Source organism: Microplitis demolitor, chromosome 3 (genome assembly GCF_026212275.2).
Source record: "Microplitis demolitor isolate Queensland-Clemson2020A chromosome 3, iyMicDemo2.1a, whole genome shotgun sequence".
Taxonomy (NCBI): Eukaryota; Metazoa; Arthropoda; class Insecta; order Hymenoptera; family Braconidae; genus Microplitis; species Microplitis demolitor.
The window spans coordinates 11,217,554-11,240,400 of record NC_068547.1 but is presented as its reverse complement, the minus strand read 5'-3'; the positions used below and the strand labels follow the sequence as shown (position 1 = coordinate 11,240,400).

General features: G+C 27.3%; 1 protein-coding gene across 3 annotated transcripts in view; it reads left to right on the top strand.

Moving 5' to 3' along the window:
- The window catches only part of LOC103570539 (EGFR adapter protein), a 133,938-nt gene that overhangs the window by 85,663 nt on the left and 25,428 nt on the right, over nucleotides 1-22,847 (top strand). The window lies entirely within an intron of this gene.

The window sequence follows — 22,847 nt, the reverse complement described above, 5'->3', positions numbered from 1 at the left end:
TAAAGATTATAAAACACAAAAAATGTCAGTTCTTTATGAAAATTAATAAAAAATATCATTTATTAACAAGTATAGTGATCGAGTAAGTAAAAATATTCACAAAGTAAAATATTTTAATATCGGTAAAGAATATCTACACCGGCGGCGGCGTTATTTCAACACCGGAGAATTTTTTTTAACACCGGTACAGAATATTCACGCCGATTTTAACACCTACACCGCTTGGATTTATCCCGGTGATTTTTTACAGTGAAGTAATTATATATCGTAATAAAAACTTAAATACAGTTCATGCATAAGTATGCAGAAATAAATCAAATTTGAATCTAATTACGAATGCACTTGCACCGTATCAACTCGCACATCTGACCTTTTAAAGCTATTAATCAAATCATACATTTACTAAACATATATAATCCATCAAAATTTTAATTTGAGTCTATATAGTAAATTTGATACTTAAATAATCGTTATTTTTTAATATTTGTTTAATCACATACATAAGTAATTAGTATTTTATAATTAATGTAATTAGTGCAGGTAATTATTGTCATACAATGTATTTAAAGTAAAAAAAAAAGAAAAAAAAAAGTAGATATTTTTTCCGTAATTACAGGTTGTTTTAAAATGTGATATTATAAGGATAATAATATCAGTAACGAGGTTTAATGAAATTATAGTTTGTCTTTCGCAGGGTTGAGTCGGTTCACATTGTTTCATACTAGCAAGGTAACCACACGAAGCTGTGCACGAACCACAGGACCAAGCTCATTGTCCTAAGCTGTTATGTGTTAGCCACAAGAATCTGTAAACTTTACTCTTTCTACTTGTACAGTATTTCGTTTACCTACCATACACCAACCACTTCTCACTTTTTACCCGTCAATTATTGTAAACATAATTCATGGGTTAAGACTATTAGGTTTTACGATCAAAACTATAAGTCTAAAAAATTATTTTTCTCTTGTCAATTAATTGTACTTTTTATGCATACTGAATGTATCTATTTTATTCTCTCATATTTGAATTATTTGAAATCTTATTATTTTATTAGATATTTTATAACAGGATTATTTATATAATTATTATTCACCATAATTTATAAAATGACTCTTTAAAATTTGCCTTGAGAATGAGCAAAAAAAATTTTAAGTAAATAAATAAATAATAAAATAAAAAAAACTTTTTTGAATTTTAATGACCGAACCAGAGATTAATAATTTTACATCGTACTTATCCAACGAAAATATCGAAAGAAGAAAATAACTCCCGAGTGCAAGATTAGAGAGGCTGTAAATCGTCCAGAACCGCCATGAACGTACGATCTTCTTGCAACCGTTGCTGCAATTAGTATCAAGCGCAAAACGATCTTTTTATGTACAAATATATATACATACATACATATCTATTACAAAATATATTAACGTTTATACAGATTCACATACATGTCATATTTATACCGCGGTTATGAGAATCAGGAAGTTTTTTCTCATGGGTTATTATCGTATTCGTAAATCAACTTATTATGATGGAGATATCATTAAGATTTTTACTTATTTACGTAATATAAATATTTTCTGTTAAAACCCTAAGTATGTAAAATAAAACATATATTCAATACTTATGATTATTTTTTGTTTTAATTATTAGATAGCAAAAAAAAAAGATAACAAAAATTTATTGCCTAAATCATTATCCGAGAGATAAATTAAAATCTGATTATTAGATCTATTTTTTCAGAATTTGAAATCTACATTGATATCCATCTATTCAAATCTTTCTAGATTCGTGTAAATGTCCTTGGAATTAAAATTTTTTTTAAAAGCTCCCGAAATCTCTTTTAAAATTAAAATTGTTAACTTCTACAGTTTTAAAATTTTGTTTTCTTAAACTTTGCTCTAAGTTAATCTAAATAATAAAAACACAAAATATCTGTAGATTTGAATCATTTCTTTCCGGGAATTTAATAATATTTGAAGAAATAACAGCTAAAATATCAATCGACAAATTATGAGGTCGTCGAAAATTTATATTATTAATTTATAAAATTGAAAAAAAAAAATATGTCTTTATCTAAAAGTTTCATCATGATCTCTAGTTGATTCCCAGGGTGTTAACAAGTAATCAAAGTAATTTGGTTTCATATCGGTATACATACATATCCGTTACATATCCGGTATACATATCCGTTAGCCATTTCATCTCTTCTTATTACGTTTCTGCAAAATCAAAACAGTTTCCATCACATCGATCAAAGCGGGTATGAAAAGCTGTGTATATACACTAGTCAAATAATTTTCCGGGCTTACACGCTTTAGCAGAGCTTATTTTGAACCACAAAGCTATGCAAGGCTCGTGTATGATGAGTGCAAACCCAAATCACACGCTAGAAACTCTACATAATGAATCATTTGACTTTGAAGGATGTTTATGATGTGTATACAGAGTGTGCATATACTGACGTAAGGAATAATTACGCTGCTTTCGGATTGTATAATTGTTATTATAAAATATACTGACTTAGAATAATGATCATGAGAATATTATGATAGCCATCGATTGACTTATAATTAAAAAGTATTATTATCTTTAATTTCATTACTTAAATTCAATATATGGATGATGCCGTTCTAACTGTGATTTTTTTTTATTAAAAATTTTAAGATTTTAAAGATAAACTTTTTCAATTTTTTTATGCACATTATTTATCTATTTTACTGTAAAATTAAAAATCTGAGAGCATTTTACTACAACTTGAAAGCGTCAAGAACGAGAAACAAGTTTTAATTTTTGCGTTCCATGGTACTGATATAAAATAAATTCGGTAGAAGTTGTTTGAGAAAATTATTAAATTTATTTATAAATTCTGTTATAATACTTTTAAACTCTTTTTTTCATAATTATTTAACACATTAATCATGATTAATAACAATTATAACGATTAACTTTATAATTTATAACAACTATAATCTAATTTATAGAATTTACTAAAAATGAATTAATTAATTAAATTAATAAACATTGAATAAATTAATTGTCACTTGTATCAGGTAGCTTTCTAGCACGAAGTATTGGTGCCACCTGTATTACAGAAGAATTATAATTAATGATTAAAATAATTTTACAACTAACTATTATAACTATATACTATTTTAATTATTCTTTTACATGGTACTGACAGACACGGTACTGACAGTTTCATTTTAAATAACAACCCATACAAAGGAATACCCGTAATGGAAAAAATGCCGTAGATCGGCCGATGTCTGACTGCCGTCACTCGGCCAAGCATTGGCAATTAGTAATGGCCCAAGCATGGTTAATTACCAGCAGCCGTTTAATATTTTAAGCGACGCTGCCGATGGCTGGCCAACGAATGGCTACTTATGACTGGCCGATTATCGGTTCGCAATGTTGGGATTACTGTTAATGAATCAGTGGTCCTTGACTTTGTCAAATAAAAAAATATACTAATCAATTATTAATTATACAAATAACTTATTATTATAGTTTTCTTTAGTTAATAATTATTTTTTTTTGGATTTAAACTAATTTATAATCAATAATATATTTCAATTTTCCGATTAAAGTTATTTACAACTAACAATTAAAATATTTTTTAGTTCGTTATTATTTGCAACCAACAACCGCAATTTTATAACTTTACTTATAAAAATTAATTTAATAAAAAAATAATACATACATTTTTATAATAAATGTCATTTATAATAATGGTGGTAATGCAAGATATTTCAACTGGGTTCTTGATAAATAATCAATTTAATTTAATAAATTTTATTTTAAAAAATTATGTAATTATAATAAAATAGTACGAAATTCTTATTTTTTTTCCTAAATAATCGAAAATAATAATTAAATTGCTCTTTATATTTTATTAAATCGAGTGATTGTAGTAGAATGAATTTCTAGATCATCCAAAAATGTCAGTTCGACATTAGCAGTTTCGTCCAGTAGCCATCGTTCGGACCCAGTAATCAGAAGGAGGGCAGTTCGCGCCCAGAACCTAGCAGAATTATCACCGATTTTTTTTCTTATCATTTACCCTACTGAAATAGTTTAAACGTTAATGATCATGAATTCTATTAGGTTAATACAAAAAAAATTATTTTTTTAATTAAATTCATTTACATGCTTGGCTGATTGCCGGCTGCCATTAATCGGCCAATAGTCGAGCGCCATTAATGGGCTGGGGTTATCATTTGTATATTCAGCCGTTCATGGGCCATTAAAAATTGTCAATGACCGGCCGTTAATCATCATACTTTGCCCGGCGATGGGCCATCCAAGGGCCGGTTTCCAAACTTTGTATGAGAACTGTAATTATTTGGTTATGTATTTGATATTATCCATTTACTGTAAAGTTTAGACTAGTTTTAAGTACAAGAATTCAATATTTTGTCCAGAAAAAATTAATAGTTAATAAAGTCCATCAATACCACGGTATCGACAAGACAATTTATGACAAACCTTTCTAAAATTAAGTTCTAACATGACACGAACTCTTGGCACTTTTTCATCAACTCAGTGTTTGTAAATATTACTCAAGTGACGTACTTTCAAGATGATTGACTTGACGTTTCATTAATCTTAAGGAACACGGCGTTCGAGTCACACAAATTAAAATTTAAAAATTCGTTAAAATTTAAAGACAAAAGTTATTGAACCGAAATTCAATGTTAACTCAATGCATTAAACAGAAAGTGTGTCAATTTTTTTCAGTTGGATCATAAATATTAGAATTTATGAAGTAATTAGTTTAAATCATGTATTGCGACAAAAAAAATTAACAATTTATAGGTAAATTCTAGAAATGGACATGACACGGTATTGACATTCAAGTGATATATTATAAGTTTTCTCTGAGTGGCAAGTTATATAATAGAAAAATGATGTTGAAATATGTTCATCATCCAATTAACACAAAAATTTCATTAATTGATTATTAATTAATGACTTGTGAGAACAAACAATACAGGGCATTGAATATCACAGTTAGAACGGAATCACCCATATATATGTTACGTAATATACTTTCTCTATGTCTTGTTCCTGTATGTCAGGTGAAAAATTATTGTCTAAACAACTGTCTCAAGCTCTCAATCACTTGGATTCCACAGAAACTTTCGTCGGTAGCATCGAACGTGACATTGTCGTTTTCTTTTTCGTTTTATTTTATATTTTTTTTTCTTCGATCATCCCTCGGGCTGTGTAACCTGAGCAGTCGAGTAAAAAAGAATCGTCTCAGATTGAAAAGGGTGAGATGGGAGGATTGCTATATACAAGACATAAAAGACCATACTATTGGACACCGGTGGAGATAATTGAAGAAAAGAAAAAACGAAAAAAAAATTAAAAGCAAGAACAAAAACTAAATAAAAAGTTTTTCTGGACACAACGTTCGGAAACAGAAGACAATGAAGATCAAGTAGCACAAAAGTTTGTGTTAGAAAAATCACCATTATACTTTTACTTATTTATATAATAAAATATAAATAATATAATAAAAATAAAAAGATAAACGATGTAATTTGGCAAGTACGAAAAGTTATTTACAAAGTAATATAATCAAGTTCAAGCGACAAGACAACAGAAACAAATAAAATATAATAAGAAAATAAAATAAGAGGTAAAGGGAGAGGAAGAGGACGTAAAGAAAAAGATAAGAAACAATGATTCAAATGTGTAGTGTCTTTTGCAGCTTCTGCTGCTGCACTCATCGTATATAATATATATATATATATATATATAATATATATATATATATATATATATATATATATATATATATATATATATATATATATATATATATATATATGTATATATATATATATGTGTGTGTGTGTGTGTGTGTGTGTGTGTATGTGTGTGTGTAGTAGTAGTAGTAGTTGTTGTAGTAGTAGTAGTAGTAATAGAAATATAGAGAAATAAGAGATATGACCGTGACCGCGTGGTATCTCTGGAATGTGGCCCGTCACTGCGAAGCGCAAAGCCCCCGACGGCAAACTGGCACATCTTCTTGATCCACTCGTCGATTTTTTTTTATTTTCATTTATTCATTTAGTTTTTTTTTCTTTTTTTTTATTACTATTATTATACATCTTACGCTTATAATTTCTTTAATCAACTAATAGTACCATACCCAGTTATATAAAGAAATTTTAACTATCAAGTAATTTAAATAGTTTTTATACGCAAGTGTTTTTAAAATTTAAAAACAATAATTGAATTTTTCGTTTTAATCAATCTATGCCTAAAGACACTTAACGTAAAAAAATAACGTAAAGATTAGAATAAAAAAAAAAAGTTATGGAAAAAAAAATCAAAGATAATCACAGTGATAGAGAGTATGATTAGACAGGTGCTTAAGAAACTACACCTGTCTTGTTCTCGATCGAGTATAAAAGGGTAAGATGGAGAGGCCTGTAAATATGTAATGTGTAAGCAGAGTATGTATAAGTTGAGAAGGGCAAAGGCAGTGTTGAGTGTCGAGAACTCGTGAGTTTAGGTGGGAATCACGACAAGCTTGGCAGATAAATCTCTTTTTAGGAATGGATAATCGATTTGAAGGATCCCAGCTGCCACCTGCGGATTCTTAAAAGATAGAAAGAAAATACAGAGAGACCTTCGTTCCTTGCTAATTCTTTATGTACTGAGGATGAGAAAAGACGAATGAATACGTTCGACGTGGTTATAAGAAAGATAAACTCTGTTGGAAACAGCTGGATCTTTAATGGAGTTTGTAGCTAGCAGAGTATAGCTGATGCTCACTTCATTATCATTTTCAAATGTTTCAAGCCCCTAAGGAATTGTTCACCTGCTATTTTAATTAGTTGAAACTTTGTTCACTTCTCTTCTCTAATGAACGAATGTCTAATTTGTTCTAATTAAAATTATAATTGTTTTAAATTTATTATAAAAAATTTTTATTTATATCTCATGCAAGTTCTTTTTTTAACTATTAAATATTTAATAAATTTTTTATTTAACGAAATGAATAGAAAAGAAAATAAAAAAGGAATCATGACTCTAAGTATCTACATAATAGTCGTTTTTCTCACCATTTAAAATACATATTCTATGACTTATACATTACCTGCTTCTACCTGAAAAGTAAACATACCTGCTTTCAAAGTGAATAGTCGGTTAGTTCTGAGATTTTAATAAGCTAATAATTTAGAGAAAAATAACAAGTTCCAAAAAAATAAATTTTATTGAATTGCACCTACTTTTTTTTTAACACTAAAGTCCCGACGATAGTTAACTATCGTCGGGACTTTAGTGTTACCCGAGTCGAAATTTCAGGTCTGTTTTAATCATATTTTTTTGCCAGTCAGTTTCAGAAAATTTTTACGATTAAAACAGACCTGCTGCTCATGGTTGCTCTATAGGCGCAGGTCTGTTTTTATCGTAATCATAGGAGTTTTGTCTCATTCTGACACAATTACGATCAAACCAGATCCGAAATAATAATAATAATGTGAAATATAACAATAATAGTAATATTATATTTAAAAATACCTAGCGACTCGGGTTCGAATCCCACTGTGGTCATATATATATATATTTTATAATTTTCCATTTAAATAGCATAACATTATTCATAATTGCTCATAATAATTATTAGTTGTATTACGTATTGATCATAATTATATAATGCTTCATTACAATTAATATTGATAAATACATAATATGAAAAAAAAACTATCATGTTATTTGTGATTTAAAATCAGGATTAAGAAGCAAAATGTTTAATTTTTTTTTTTTTTACTCTGGATCGTAGTTGAAGATAGGATGTTATAGCTTCAAGGTCAGGAGAGGTGACTTTTATTGGCTTTATAGAGATATAATCACACGACACACTTAGATATTACACATACGCTTAACTTAATAAATATAAATTATTAAATATTTTTGCCCTACCCGAGATTCGAACCTGCAACCTAACGTTCGCCAAACTATCGCTTTACCCCCTACGTTACGGCCGATACATTTGATTCTTGTCTGAGGTGGATTATAAGTTATTCGTAAAATATTTTTTAACGTATTATGGTAATGTAGTTTTACTAATCTAAGTAATAGAACCATAAAAAGTACTTTTAGTATATTTTATTTTAAAACAAAATTCTATTGTTCAAATATTATTTAAAACCCTTCATTTTTACCCCTACGCATGACACCTGGGGCAAAATGGACCCGCCGAAAATTATGAAAAAATGATTCTTTCATATTCTTATCGTCAAATTAAAAAAAAGTTAATATATTAATCCATTTTTTGTTTGATTTTCTATATCTGGGGCAAATTTGGCTACTAAAAATATTAAAAAATAATATTTTACTTTTTAATTGATAAAATTTTTTGAATAATGCAAAATAATCTGTACTCTAAAAAATAAAAAAAAATTGGAAAATCCAAAAGTGCACGACTCATAATGCTCATTTATTATGAAATAATAAAATAAAAATAACAAAATGGCGGGAAGTACGAATAAATTTAAAATATTTACAATTTTCTGTCATCAAAATTTGTTTTTTTTTTTTTTTTTTTTTTTTTGATTAATAATAAAAAAAAATATATGTAAATAAAAACAAATAAATAAAAAAGAATTGAATTGAAAAAATTCAGGCTTACCAATTAGCAATAACACAAAAAAAAAGAAAACAGCTGTACTAGGACGGTAATGTGCAAGCGCCCCTGGTGGAATAAATGTACGTATAATGTATAGATGTATCACCATCCATGTTAATTTTACATAAATATATATATATATATACGTATAGTTATACAGCCTTTTTATTCTTTTATTAATTGTAATTAAACGACACTGAGTAACCTAGCCATTTTCAATAGGGGATCTACAAATCTTTCAAAGAATTTAAAAAAAAAAAAATTTGATTCAATTACTGGATTTTTACACAAGTTATCGTGTATACGGGATTCATACTTGACGGACAGGAAATTCTTTTAAACTATTTTGATGTTTTTTCGGTTTTTATTGAACTAAATATATTTTTGAAAAGTATGAAATTAATCTCCATTAAATTATCTTTAAAATGGTGTGCAACATATCTTAATTCCGTGAATCAACAAAAGTATAATTATTGAAATAGTTGCCGAAGTGAGGCGAAAAAAATTTTTCGATCGTAAAGCACTCTCTGATTCTTCGCATCATGAGTCGTGCAATACGTTTATTGCGTTCAAAATAATGACAAATAAGAAATAGCGAATTGTTTTTTTTTTATTAAATAACAATTAGTAATTCAGTTAATCGAAAGGAAACGATCTATCAAACCTAACAAAATTTTTTTTGAGTATTATAAAACCAAAAATAGTTGTCGAGAGAAAAAATACATTCTTAATGATGAAAACAATTTATAAAAAAAAAAAAACATCATTTTTTGGAGGGAGGCCTCTCTGTCTCACAAAAAAAATTTTTTCTGCCTTCGTATCCACCAATGATATGAAATTTAATTTTTCTTGAGGTATATTACATTTAAAAAATTAAATTTAATGAAATTTGATCAACTTTCAGAAATTTTTTTTCCCGCTTTTTTGAAGGGTACCTTATTTTGCCCGCCAAAAGTAAAAGTTTTATTTCTTAACAGCAGCTAAAAATTTTGTCTATTTACCTTGAATATCATTAAAAACAAAAAGATTTAGCGTATTTTAGTCCTTAAAAACTTAGTATTTCCTTAGGTAACCCCCTTTGACCCCCTTCCCCTATATATATTGACAATAATAGTAATAACAAAAATAATTCGAATTTTCGCGGCTATGAAAAACAAGATGTCGGTGGCATAATAATAATAGTAATAATGAATGAGTTAAAAAATAATAATAATCATCTACGCTCAAAACAGGTCTCGTTTTAGGCGGTAAATGAGACTTCAAAGGGTTTGGAAACTTTTACGATTAAAACAGACCTGAGATTTCGACTCGGGTTATTATGATAAAGTATAAATTACATATTTACACTTTTAATTCATGCCTGACTAAATTTTTATTTCGAATAATTTGTATAATAAGTCAGTGTGAGTTTCTGACTTTTACATTATAAACTCATAAAATATTTTTCTTTGAGATATGATTTGAAGTGAACCTTTTTAAAAATTGATAATACATATAACTTGATAACTTATAACTTACATATAACTTATCATTTTACTTGAAAAAGCACTAGTATATATTTCAACATTGACAATGAGATTGGACCTTTTTCATGCAACAGAAGTGACTTAAAAAGCTCAATTCCTCTACCCTCAACTGCAAGAAACCCAAGAAAACCCCAGAGAATATTCTCGAGGGAGACAATGAGGTGAGAAGAAGCTGTGCAACTTTTGTTCTTCAAAGATAATAAACGTATCTCGATTTTTTCTTCTTTTTTGTAAAGTTCAATGCCACTGATTTTGAATCAAAGAAATTTATTACTGACTCTATATTTTTATTTTTGTACCTCTGTAAGATGAATTGCGAAGATGTTAATACTGAAGTAAATCATTGCTTTTTTAAAATTTATATCAGCAATATCTTTGAAATTAATCAATCGATTTTGACGGTCAAGGTGACGTTCGATGCAGTTTTTTAATTACTAACGTTAAAAAAAAACACCGTCATTAATAAATCATAATCCAATAAAATTTCGATTTTATTAAAACAAATCGGTCTGTCAGTCGACCCTGCGGGCCAGCCCCGAAACTTCCCGCCTATTTCGAGCTCTTGGAGCTCGAAAAATTGTTGTAGATATATTTTCGAGCTCTTCGAGCTCGAAAATACTTTTGCACGCCTTTGTTTTCGAAAAAAAACGTTTTTTACGATTTTTTCTCAAACGATATCTCTCGAACGAATAAACCGATTGAGACGTTTAAAGTGGCAATCGTCGCGTTTTATTGAGTTCTACAACTGATCAGATTTTTAAATTGATTTATGTAGTCGTTTTTGAGAAATTTTCAAAATACTAAAAATTTTTTTTTTTTTTTTAATTTTTTCGACAACGGTTTCTCTTGAAAGAATTGACCGATTTTGAAGTTTGAGATGGCATTCGATGCGGCTTATAAAGCTTCAGAGCCCAGTTGGTTTTGGAATCAACCCATCGAGAACATAAAAAGTTATCCAAAAAAAAACATTTTTGAAAGAAGTTTATTTTTGGAATATCTCTGAACAGTCCGTACCGATCAAGTTTCATTTTTTTTTCAGCTCCAAGATATTCGCAAGCCGCGTCAAATAACTTCTTGGTAATCGGTTCATCCGTTCAAAAGTTATAGATATTTACATACGTACGTACGTACATACATACACATACACTCGGACATCATTGTGAAATTAGTCAGGATAGCTTCCTAGAACCTCAAAACGTCAAGATTTCTTAGAAATTCGATTTTGGAAAATCGGACTGAAACCAATAGCTTCCCAAATTTTTGAAAATTTGCAATTTTCTTAACGGGAAGTTAAAAAATACTTTTTGTAATTCTTTCGACAGCGGTTTCACTTGAATGAAATAACCGATTTTGATGATTAAGGTGGCATTCGACGCGGCTTATGAAATCTTAAAGCCGATTAGATTTTGGAATTAATCCATCGAGTACATTGCAAGTTATAAAAAAAAAAAAAAAACAGTTTTGAAAAAATTTTATTTTTTGAATATCTCCGAACGTACCGTACCGATTATGCTCAATTTCTCAAAAGTTGTTGGAATCAACATGTCGCTTCAAATGCGACTCCAAAAAGCGAAATCAGTTCATCCGTTCAAATGTTACAGAATACTTGCATACAAACGTATGTACGTACGTACACACATGCATACACTCGAACATCATCTTGAAATTAGGCAGAATATTTTCTATAGAACCTCAAAACGTCAACATCTGATAGAAATTCGATTTTCGATGATCAGGCTGAAACCAAAAACTTCCTTTTTTTTTAAATTTTAAATTTTCTCAGAGGTAAGTTGAGAACAAAAAACACATAGCTTCTTTTTCAAATCTTAAAAATTATTAAAAAAATGTATTCAAAAAATCATTAGTTTATTGATTAATTACAAAATTTTACAATAAGAAAAAAATCAATTTAGCTGAACAAAGACAAGATAAAAAGGATTTTGCGATGTATGATGCAGCAAATATTGATAGCACATTGTTATTGTTATAAATGGCAATTGATTCAATAAAATTAATCAATATATAAATGATTTAAAATAAACAAATTGAGTAATACGAAACAGTTGGATTCTAAGTATCGATTCTCATTTCACAGCTTTCTATATTTATCTTTTTATAATAAAATATAATATAAAAATTTAATGACAAATATTTTATGCTCATCAAAAATTTTTATTGGAAATCAGTAGAACTATTACATATTTCATTATATCAATATAAAATAAATAATGATAATGATAATATATGTATTTAAAAATATCATTTTTTCCATTTTTTAATCTAAGTATCTCAATTTAAGGGATGTAATCGAAGATATATCAATGTTTGATCATTATAAAGTTCTTTCCAAACAGAAAATAAATCTATTTCATTCTTGATTAAATTTATGAGCCCTAGAGAAGGATCAATAGTCAAAGGATGATCATTTATAAAATTTTCAATCCAGTTTTCTAATGAACGATTATTACTCGCAGATATTATTTTACCCATTTGTACAAAGTTTAATAAAGAATCTATATTTTCATAATTCATTTTTACACCTGCATCGCCAGCAACAGCAGGATACATAAATGCCTGAAACGTAATATTAATAATTCATTTATGTTTATTTTAATAATGTAGTTATTTAATTTTTAAATATCTAAATTACCTGAAACAAGCAGTTGCCTTTTTCTGCTTTGGTAATATAATGGGTCGCATTACTATCCTTATATCGTGTAATAATATTATTATTATTAAATATATTATTTTTACGATTATTCTTGTCTTCATTTATACTAATTACATCAAAAGCCGAATTTTTTAATTCAAGTACATTAAATATATTACATACTGTTATTTTTAAACATTTATAATAACTATTCAAATATTTACGATCAACTCCATAATATTTCTGCTTTACTATTTCATCAAATCTATCTATACGATCATATAAAAATGTATTAAATTTACTATTTTTAGATTCGTCAATTATTTCATTTTCAGAACAATCAGCATAAATATAAGAAACCATTGGAATTAATGAGTAATTTTTTATATCAACTAATAGACTATCGACATTTATACGTGATTCATTATGCAAAAGTAAGTCATTGACGTTTATTATATCACCTGGTTTTAGATTTATTAACAATTTATTACGGATTAATGATTTTTGGTTTTTAGATAATTTGAATAATTTCAATAGTGAATTAAAGTAAATATCAATAATCGTCTCTTTGTGAATATTATTTAAAATATTGGATTGATAAATTGATGATAAACTTTTGAAAGTTAAAAGAGAATTGTTATTGCTTTCGAAAAAATCATTAATCAAATTATCAACAGTATCATTATTATCAGTTGTTATTATGCGAGTTTTGTAAATAGATGATTCAAAAAAATTATTATTTATTTCTCGTTTTGATTTATTATCATAACTTTGATGACAAAAATTTGCATTATTGACAAATATCTGTAAAAAAATAAATTAAAATTAATATTTAAAATAATTTATTCGGAAGTAAAGACAAACATTAATGTAATTATTATTGTTTCAAAATAATATATATTTATAAAAAATTTAATTACTTGAAATAGACACTGTCCATTGACAGCATATGCCACGTAATGCGTTGCATCACCAATTTTTGATGCATAATTTTTTTCAATCAATTTAACTTCAACATGATGTACTTCGACATTATTACATATTTTAATTATACCATAAGATAATTTTTCATTGCTTATATAATTAAAATTATTTTTGAATAATTTTTCTATAATTTTTGTGTTGTTGAATACGTTTGATGTATTTGAAATTTTTTTTTTATTTACAAAAATTTTGGAAAAATAATGTGATACTGATGAATTAAAAGTTAAACACGTGTTTTTGTAAGATGCCATCAATTTATTGTGATATTTTTTATCCGATTCATATGTTAATTTAAATCCATTATAGCCGTTTAATACATTACCGAAAATTTCGTTTGATAATTCATTTAAATTATTTATTTTAACAGTATCACCGACTGATAATTTTATTAATGGCACACTTTCTCCATTTATATTTATCACAAAAAACGCAATAATGTTAATTATTGCTAAAATAATATTATACTTTACGTGCATATTGGAATACAATACAACCAATTTTTATGAATTGAAAAAAAAATTTAGACGTGGAGCATTGAAGACAGATAAAACTTTACAGGTGATTAGAAAAAATAATATCAATTTCTGATAATGATGTCATTAAAAAAATAATTTCTTAATTAAATGCTATTTTTGCTTTATAATCACGATTATATCTGAGATGTATTTTTTTATACGATTTTGAAACAACGTTGTAATATTCTTTAACTTTTTTGCTTGAAATATTTAAAATATTTGACAATTAAGAAATGTATTATTATTTTTTTATAAATTGTCTTCGAGCTCTTAAAAATTTTTATTCAAGTTTGGCCCGGAGGGTTGGCTGATATATTTTTTTACTCCCCTAAACTGTCATGTACTATCGTGTAGTAATTATTTACATGAGTTGGAAGAAATTTCTTTCGTCACCTTCCAACATTTTTTTTTACGATTAAATAATAACTACAAAATTTAATACCTTTTTTCAACGTCTTGAATAATTATTAATAAATGTCATTTTTTATTTATAATTAAAAAACTATAATCAAATTACTTGAATTCTAACTATTACACAACAAAACAAATTTTTTAAATAATTTTATTTTTCGTTGTTTAAAAAATTAGAGTTTTTGCGATCACTGAACCAATGCTCTCAAAATTTTTGGTTGGTATGCTCAACAAATATTGTTTCATCGTTCCGTGAATGGAAACACCGATAAGTTAAATACTTTTTTTTTTTTCTACAAAACAAATAGCGATTTTTCCAAGCAAAAAATCATAATACTCGATTTTTTGTTATGCATTGTTTTAGATAAGAATTTTTTAAAGTTTTTTTTAAATTTAACTATTTGCGAAAAAATGCTGTTGGATTTGTATGGTCCAAATCACATAAAAATATTTTCTAAAACAGATGACGACTTTCATGTTTAATCATGCATGTAACTTCAATATTTATTATATGTTATTAAATAGAAACTACAACTTTTTACACAACAAATTAATATGTACTCAAGACATTTCTCAATGAATGTCAAACTACTGACTTTCTTTTGAATTTTAAAATTTTTGCTGTTTTTTTTTCTTCAAAGAACCAAATAATTATCACTTTGAAGAAATTCCCAAATGCGCACTTCGGAAAATGTATCCTTCGTATCAAAGCATATTTTAATGACATAATAAAATTAAAATTTGAGTTATAGACGTAATTTAAATTTTTGCAATATGATTCATTTGTAAATTTATCGATTACTGGAAATATTATTCATATTGGAGCAAACAATTATTTTCAGATAAGTGAATTTGTATATTGTAATATGATATCAAAGGCTTTAAAAATTAATAAAATGTATATTAATAATAAAAAATTTATCGTAACAATTCGTTTGTAGTCCATTTGTCATTAAATTAATATACTAGATATCTGCTACGGTATCATCAATAAATTTATTTAATCATTTATTTATTTCGTTTATATTCAAAACATCGCGGGCAGATAATTTTATCAATTAGGACTTTCCCGGATTTATATTGAATGAACTAAATGCAAATGTGGTTATCAAAATAATAATGTTAACAAATAATCTGTAAGTTTAAAATCGAAATTTGTATTTTCGTTAAAATATTATTTACAATGACTAATTATTTTACAAAAGAATGCTCCTGATATTTTTTGCTTATTTGGATAAAATATAGAAGTTCTGATAGAAATGCTTGGGGAAAAATATTTTTATAAAATTTTCAAAAGCTTCATAAAATTTAAAGAAATTGTATGAGATTCTGTAATATTTTACATAATTTTATAAACGCTTACAACATAAAATTAATGGAATTTTATAGAACTTTATAGCTCCATAAAATTTTATGAAAATTTGATAAAATTTATTAAATTTAAATCCAGTCTTAAGATGATGTTTTTCCAAAATTTCATAAGATTTCATAAAGTTTTCTCAAATTTCATATAGTTTCATAAAGTTGTATTCAATTTTATGAAATTATATCACGTTGCTTGAAATCCTAATACACGAAATTTTTTAAAATTCTATCCATTTTTATAGAAACTCATAAGTTTGAATCCAATATTGAAAGAAAACGATCATTCGAAAATTTATGTAGTTTTGTAAAATTTAATGTGATTTTGCTAGCAAATTCTAAGGAGTTTTATAAAATTTCATAAAATTCAAATTCAGTGCTAACAACAATGTTTTGTTAACATTATAAAAGTTAACATTTATAAAAGTTGTGAAATAGTCTAAAGTTCTGTAAAATTTTATATAATTTCATAAAACTTGGCTGCAGAAAATTTATAGAAGTTAATAAAATTTCATGAAGCTTTATAAAATAAAATTTTATAAAATCCTTAAATTTGTATCAAATTTCGTAAAATTTTGTTGTTATATGTTGTATACTTTATTTGTAAAATTATCAGTTCTTTTAAAATTATATAAAATTTCATTTTATCTTAAAAAATTTATTAAGGAAGTTTAAGACTTCATATCATGATAACTATAAAATATTTATACACGATCACGTACGTGGGTCAGCGCAGTGGATAGAGCAGCGATGACTTAAAATCAGAAGGATCGAGGTTTCAAGCCCAGCAGTCACTGGGATAGTAAATAGTATCTTGTGTGACAAGGGAAAAAAGACGATTTCAGACTAGGGTGAGGTTGGCTGCCCGAGCCGCAGGCGAGAACTGACATCACCCGCAGTCTGAAATCGTGTTTTATCCTGAGTCACACACTATATTTTTTATGATTACCTGCATCGGAACTTCAAGATTCAGTGTCAGTAGCCAATAAGAAACAAGTTAATTTCAAGCTAATGATGCGGAGAGAACTTAGAGAATGAGAAATATGTGATTTACAGCCACTTATTGAATAGTAAATGAGACAAAAATATTATTTCACTGATTTTTTAGTAATTTTATTTGGTTAATTAAATCTGTCTCTTAAGAAATGAAATGAGTAAACTGAAGTGACAAGTAAACAAATGAGAGTAATAAGGCTGCAAATGAACATTTAATATAACTGACACCGGGCAGAAACAATTGAGTTTGTTCCCAAGGGAAGACACACGCATGTTTCTGCCCGCTGTATGAAAGGTATTTTTGAATTGCGAATTCACTAGCATTTTTTTGCAGCATCAGCTTAAAATTAGCTTGTTTCGACGAGCTGTAGAGACACTGAAACTTCAGGTTTCGATACTGGTATCATGAAAAAAATTTTAATCCGACATAGTAATGTTTTTATCCAGTAGATCCAAATATAAGATCTACTGGTAATTTTTTTTTTTTACGATTTAATATTTCTTTTTTTTAAATTATTACTGTCTGTAAAATTTTATAAAATTCCATAAATTTTTTGCAACCTTATAAATTTTCATTAGGCCATTTTCGGTATAAAATCTTACAAAAGAAATTTCATAAAATTTTTTAAAAAAGATATTTCACGGTTAGTTATGAAAAAATTATCTACGAAAAACATAAATTTTAGAACCAATTAGGGGAGGGAGTGGGGGAGGGTAGGCAAAACAGGGTACCCCCAAAATTTTATAAAAAAAAATTATTTTTTTTTCGTCTTATTACTATAAATCTGATATATTAGCGCATTGTTAGTCCTACGCATAACACCTGGGGCAAAATGGACTAGCCGAAAATTCTGAAAAAAAATTAATCTTTCAAAATTTTATCGTCAAATTAAAAAAAAATTAATATATTAATCCATTTTTCGGCTGATTTTCTATAGCTGGGGCAAATTTGGCCGCTAAAAATATTCGAAAATAATATTGTATTTTTTGAAAATTACTTGTTTCTCTTGAAAGAATTGACCGATTTTGAAGTTTGAGATGGCATTCGATGCGGCTTATAAAGCTTCAGAGCCCAGTTGGTTTTGGAATCAACCCATCGAGAACATAAAAAGTTATCCAAAAAAAAACATTTTTGAAAGAAGTTTATTTTTGGAATATCTCTGAACAGTCCGTACCGATCAAGTTTCATTTTTTTTTCAGCTCCAAGATATTCGCAAGCCGCGTCAAATAACTTCTTGGTAATCGGTTCATCCGTTCAAAAGTTATAGATATTTACATACGTACGTACGTACATACATACACATACACTCGGACATCATTGTGAAATTAGTCAGGATAGCTTCCTAGAACCTCAAAACGTCAAGATTTCTTAGAAATTCGATTTTGGAAAATCGGACTGAAACCAATAGCTTCCCAAATTTTTGAAAATTTGCAATTTTCTTAACGGGAAGTTAAAAAATACTTTTTGTAATTCTTTCGACAGCGGTTTCACTTGAATGAAATAACCGATTTTGATGATTAAGGTGGCATTCGACGCGGCTTATGAAATCTTAAAGCCGATTAGATTTTGGAATTAATCCATCGAGTACATTGCAAGTTATAAAAAAAAAAAAAAAACAGTTTTGAAAAAATTTTATTTTTTGAATATCTCCGAACGTACCGTACCGATTATGCTCAATTTCTCAAAAGTTGTTGGAATCAACATGTCGCTTCAAATGCGACTCCAAAAAGCGAAATCAGTTCATCCGTTCAAATGTTACAGAATACTTGCATACAAACGTATGTACGTACGTACACACATGCATACACTCGAACATCATCTTGAAATTAGGCAGAATATTTTCTATAGAACCTCAAAACGTCAACATCTGATAGAAATTCGATTTTCGATGATCAGGCTGAAACCAAAAACTTCCTTTTTTTTTAAATTTTAAATTTTCTCAGAGGTAAGTTGAGAACAAAAAACACATAGCTTCTTTTTCAAATCTTAAAAATTATTAAAAAAATGTATTCAAAAAATCATTAGTTTATTGATTAATTACAAAATTCCATATAAAAAATTTAATTTAATGAAATTTGATCAACTTTTAGATTTTTTTTTTTCAACTTCTTTAAAGGGTAGGGGAGAGTGGGGTCAATTGAACCACCTGGCAATTGAACCAGTGAGCTTAAAAATTCGAAAAAAATAGAAAAATGAGTCATCCTTATGGAATTATATATCAATACACTAACCCTTCGTCAGACCAAAATTTGGAACCAATATGATGATTTAATTTTTAAAAATTCAAGTTTTTGTGTTTTTAGGCATCTGAACTTTTTTTTCAGCTCTCGACAAATTGTTTAATAATTTTTTTAATTTTCAAATATAATCTTAAAATTTTTTTTGTAATACCTTCATACATATATTACACTGTGAAAAATTTCTAACAAATTTTACTATGGGTGCATTGTAACCCCGAACCATAAGAAAACTGGTACAAAATTTACAAGAGTACCATAGTAAACGTATGCGCATAGATCCCAATCGTGTCGTCTGTGCATACCGTTTACTATGGGACACTTGTAAATCTTGTGCCAGTTTTCTTATGGTCCGGTGTTACAATGCACCCATAGTAAAATTTGATGGAAATTTTTCACAGTGTAGTCATAAATTTGTTACTTTACTTGTAGTAAAATAGTTCTTGAATATTTTTTTTTAAACTAATTATTTCTAAAATCATAGGGGGTCAATTGAACCAGTACTCTCGGGACGGTTGAACCACACGAATTACACTGTGAGCATCAGACATGCGTGCGCATCTTGACAGAATGTGAAAACAAGCTAAAGTAACCAAGAAAAAAAATAATTATATTGACAGAAGTTTTAAAATGATTGTTATAAGATATACTGTTATATGGTATAATCAATATTATTAGAAGTGTTGTAATTTTAGTTTTAAGCTGTAATTAATAGTAAATTATTCATTAAAGTAATTCGTTTGTGGTTCTAATACTCTTGGTTCAATTATTCCCGACTTGTGGTTCAATTACCCCCGCAAAGGGGTCGATTGAACCATTTGATGCAGTTGTATAATTTTGTATTTATTAAAAATTTTCATCATTTGTTAAGTTATGTGCTTATGAGAAATAATAGTCTATACAATAAATTATAATTTCGTAAAAAAAAAAGTTATCATTTTGCTTTTATTCAAATAAAAAAAAAATGTTAAAGTATTTTTGGTTCAATTGACCTCACTCTCCCCTACCCCATTTTACCCGCCAAAAATAAAAGTTTTATCTTTAACGGCAGCTAAAAATTTTATCTATTTACCTAGAATATCATTAAAAACAAAAAGATTTAGCGTATTTTAGTCCTTGAAAACATAGTATTTCCTTAAGTAGCCCCTTTTTGCCTCCTCCCCCACCCCTATATGTTTTCTAGTTTTATCCATTTCAAAAATAACTCTGATGAAAACTTTTATTATTATTTTTATTGATTTATTAACAATAATAAAAATTCCTGTTCTTGAAATCTGTAAATAAAATAAAATTTTTTGTATATCTTTTTAAAAAAAGGTTTTTGAGCAGTTTAAAATTCAAGGATTATGGCGGTCCTAAAGGTCATACGATCGAGGTTTTTTTTCTCATGGGTGATATATCTATCGCACCTAGCAATTATTTACACGGTATTTAAAAGAAATTTATTTATTTTTTTGTTGTCACACTTTAACGTGATTTTCTCAAGAGCTCAAAAACTAGCCAAGTGAGTTCAATATTTCTTCACACTCTTGAGCAATTATTTATAGTTTTTCAATGTTAAATACATCATATATACTATATCTTTATTTTTTTTTCTTCTTAAACATTCTAGTATAGAAACTTCTTTAGCTTATGAAAGAGCAATGAAATTTTTTAATATGATCGGCAAAAACTTGAGTTACCTTTTCTTATTCTTAACTACGATAAAACTAAAGTCGTTAAATTTTTTAGTGCGACTTTTCTTTCACATTTTCACATGACTTTTTCTCACCTGCTATCTTTTATATGAAATGTTCATGTTCTAAAATTTCAAAGATTTAGCACCAGTTATTCTTTACCTTTACGTGACTTTGCATATTCGTATGATTCAATAGCAGTAACAATATATGAAACAAAATATACATTTGTATCATATATATAATATACGCAACATCAAAAAAGTGTAGTGTTCCAGTGATAACTTAGATAAGTATTCTGGGAATAAAGATAAAACTGAAACTTTATTATATTTTTCAAAATTCATCCATAAACAATCAATCTACTATATTAAATATTTTCTCTTCGTTCGATTTTATCATAAAATTTTTTGTTACTGGTCATGAAAAAAATTTCTATTTAAAAAAAAAAAAAATAATTTATATAAATATAAAAAAGTGAACTTGCGATGAATTCCAACGGTTTTCTCATTCTTTATCCGGTTCTTAAGTTTATCTTTTTACTCTCCGTATTTCTCAAGGTATATAAAAGAATCTGGTTGTGCCTTGCAGCCGAATGTACACTTAGTTTTCTCGCAACACAAGTAAACTGGCCAGGACACTTTAATGTACCAAGTGAGTGTATATCCCAAGGGGACGAAACAAGACAACAAAACAACTATAAAAGAGTATGATGGTCATAGTATTAAAAAAAAAATAACTTTTATTTTTTAAGGATCCCAATGAAATTTACTATACGGTTTGATAGTTATAGAGTATATATAAACTTTTAACATCGCATGTTACATTTTGTTGATAGCCATCAAAACAGATATAGACAGTCATCCAACTAACCCCATCTATATATTTATTTATATATATATATATATATATATATATATATATATATATATATATAGTTTCAGTATTTAATGATACTTTCTCATCAATCTCTCGACAACTCTTCAATCGTTGACAACTCCGCTAGATAAATTACTGCCAAGTTTGTGCTAAAAATATAAATATAAAACTAAAAGAATCTAAATATTTTTATCCTATCTCTATGATTTATGTTTTAAAGGTGCGATTGACTTTCAAACATTTGTTTCCACCATCCAGCAAATTTATTTCATTAAAAACAGTCAAAAAAAAAAAAATGAAAATAAATTGAAAAAAAAAAAAAAAAAAAAAAAAAAAGCAGTACAGTATTCCGTATGTATGATTCGACAGATGTAATTGCACGCTATTTCGTGATTTATAATGACATCTACGATAAATCCTTAATTTATGTATCACATCGTGGATCTTATTTAGCAATTAATCATTACATATTTTTTTTATCTTTTAATTTTCATTATTCATGTAACATTTATCTATCATTACTGGCTACTACTACAACTTGTACTATTTTATTCAGAACTACTGTACTTACTGATGAGGATCAAGTTTGTTAAATGTGAAACCTGTTCCTATATGGAGTTTCATGATCTATTAAATCCCTTTCGCAAATAAAGCTGTGAGGGGAAAAAACCTGAACAAACGATCAAATTGACAGGTTCAATCTTTTATTTTTAACTTTTTTTTTTTTTTTTATTTCAGTTTCTGCTTATGTTGAGATTTCTTCACTCAACCAAGAAAACTCGGAGAGTTATTTCTAAACCTCAAACAATATTTACCCAAGTGATCCGTTAAAATGAAATTTTTTATACTTAATACTAAATATGAATACTTCTTTGAGGGATTTTTAGGGTTATTCGTTTTTAAAAAAACTTTATACTTGTTTTTTTAACTTCCCGCTAAGAAAATTGAAAATTTTCAAAG